Raw genomic sequence first — 3,071 nt, 5'->3', positions numbered from 1 at the left:
TTTAAAGTATAACAACCACTGCTGAATAGGTACAACTGAAAACATGTTAAATAGCCTTCAACTCTTCACATTTGTATTGAACATCATCTCCAGGAGTGACATTTCATGTTACCATGGAAACAAATTTGACATTTCAAAAATACATTTATTCCTGGGTCACTAAGATGGGAGTTCTGAAAGAAAAAAAGGTCAGAAGATTTGCCTGTATCAGAGAGACTCTACAGTTTGCTGTATTCCTTTGGAGGAAAGAAATATGTGGTATCGTAAAATAGCACGCTCCAGCTTGATCCAGTTTGAAAATATTTTGACAAGATGGTGGCAATGTTACAGGTCAATAAAGCGTGTCTCCGTTGCTGAGATTTTGCGAAGTGATTAAAACTGTTTCTTGGATCAAGACCTTTTCTGGATCAATTCTTCTTCCTAAGGACTTTCAGTCAAGGCTTTCATAATCCCAGTAGCTGTCCTCCACTTTATAATTTCTCCTTGTAGAAAATATTCAAAAGATTGATATTAAGATTTTATTTCATACTCAGGAGAAAACACTGCTATCTTTAACAGGAATTATGTCAAAGTTTTATCCCAGATAATGTATTTCATAAAAAGTAGGAAATTGAAGAATCAGTGCTAAGGTTTGGTACTGAAGAATGTGTGTCTGTATTTAAAAAAGAATTGCGTAATTTAGATAATATTTAATTAAGATGGATCAAATGTTTTTGAATGCCTTGGTGTAGTTCTGTAGTAATATGTTGTAAAATGAGGGTGGTAAAGTGAAAACACTGATCATATAAAGTGAAATGCCATTTTTTCAAGAGATTTACCTTTTACATGGAGTTGTTGAAAGTTAATAATGATTGCAGAGTGGGTTATAGTCTGCAGTGAGATCTTTGGCATTTGTACTAGCAAGTAACTTGTTTGAGCAAGGGAAAAAGTGAGGGTTGAGGGAATGTGATTTTGGAGAGTGCAGCTCACTTAATGATACTGAGCAACTGGCAAAAATGTCTGTGTTCAGAGGTGTGCACACCTGCCCCTGGTGCTGAGCTGGAGCTGGCTGGATAGGAGTCAGCTCTGTTCTGCGTGCCCTGGGTGCTCCTGCACCCTGTGGCACTTTCTTAGGAGGGCTGGTCAGCTTCCAGTCAGAGCTGGCTTGTATCTGGCCAGGTCACCAGGCATCTGCCTGCCCACTTCTCTGTAGACATATATCCACGGGGGATCAATGTACATGAACTTCATTAGGCAAAGAAATACTTCTGGGGTGCATGTGCTCTGCCCTTCTTAGGTCTGTGCTTTTGCCACTTTGTTCCACTAGTATGTTTTCTGAACATCGGGAAAGGGAGAATCATTTGACTCAAAGCCATTTCAGAAGCAGCATTAATTACCATGCTGAGCTGAATTGTCATTGTGGTGTGTGGGGACTGGGGAGGAGTACCTCCCATTAATATCAATGGACTAGTCCTGTGATGAAACCCTCAAGGACCACACAGAAGACTGACCTACTTAGGTATTAACACTGCTGTTGCTAGACTTGTACCTGCCTTTGTATGCAACAAGGGTTATTAAATTAAAACCATCTAATTTTCTAGTAGAAGAGGAAAAACTGTCTGCATAAACTTCTGCCTCTGATCCCCAGGGAGGAGGGTATGTGTAAACAAGAGAATTTTTTTAATGACCTTCTCTTTTCCTCCTAGTTTTTATGGTGAGTGTAGCCCAGGCTGAGTTCTGCTCCTCTTTGCATCCGGACATGCAGGAAATGAAACTGGACCAGCAGTTTGTCTATTCAAAGCGAAATGTAATTGGAAAATGCGTAACATATATATATTAAAAAATCACAGGAGGTGCAGTGTGTACGTACATGTGTTACAGCTAGATTGTAGTCACTGTGCCACTCATGCTGAGCCTGTATTCTGTGTTCATGGTACAGGGGAATAAGTCTTTGTTTTCTGCTGGTTCCTTTTGAGCACCTCCTGTCCATTCAGAAAGTAAGGTGTTAAATACTTGCAAATGCCACAGCTATGCAGGCAAACATGGTGGTTTGCAACTTGCACTCAGTTGTATCTTGTATGACCTTGGACATTAGAGACTGTTTCCTGGGAGGGGATGTCGTCCAGGACAGAGGGGCTATCCACCCTCTCCAATGGCTCACTTACGGCTTGGATAGGTGAGAGGACTTGGTTTCAACTGGCTTCAAACACAGTGCTAATGCTACTGAGGCAAAGAGGCTCAGGAGATTAACGCCTCTGCTTATGATGTTGAGCAAAGCCAAGTCAAACTTCGAATGTGAAGACACTAGTTAATATTTTAAGTAAAGCCTAACTAGCTACAAAGCTAACTGGAATACTTTTGTGGTAGGGGCAGCTTTAAAGTAAGCTGTGACAGTCTGGTACAACTCCTTTGGGTTCTCTGGAGCACTCCCAAGCAGAGTTTGGCTCGTTCAGCATAGCATGCACAGGACTGCAACCCCCAAGTTATTAACAGAATTGCAATCTTCGTGCAATAAAAACGTGCGTGATGGGATGCAGTCAGAGCTGGAATCCCCAGCCAGACCCCTGACAGAAAGGCAATTCCTCATAGTCTGTCCCCTGCCCCTTCAGAACAAGGAGCTTTGGTGAAGGGGCACACCTGGTCTCCTTTGTGTCCCTGCTGCTGAGACTGCCCATCCCTGCGGAAAGGACATGCTCACATGAGACTGCACACAGAGAGGACAGACCTAAACCAGTAGCTTGAGAGGAAGATGGCTTGAACCTCTGAACATGTGTGAATGTGCATAGCATACTTTTCTCTGCTTTGTAGATGCACAAGCTATAATCTCGTGGGAGTTACTAAATCCCAACTGACCTCTTGGTATGCTCGCTACTCTATTTCAGTATGAAGACATGCTCACTGTGATCTACTGTGATTTGCTCTGAATTAATTCCAGTTTGAATTAAAGCTGATCTTTGAGGGGTAGACTGTCAAGAAACACAGTCACATCACTGTTCCCTGCTTAATTCCATGCTGTCTGCTGTTAACTAGCTGCATCAATTAGTACTTAGTTTCTATTTCACACTTTCCAAATCTTTTTGGTTATTTTTATA

Source organism: Aphelocoma coerulescens, chromosome 7, assembly GCF_041296385.1.
Source record: "Aphelocoma coerulescens isolate FSJ_1873_10779 chromosome 7, UR_Acoe_1.0, whole genome shotgun sequence".
In the NCBI taxonomy this organism is placed as follows: Eukaryota; Metazoa; Chordata; class Aves; order Passeriformes; family Corvidae; genus Aphelocoma; species Aphelocoma coerulescens.
This window is presented reverse-complemented; position numbering follows the sequence as displayed.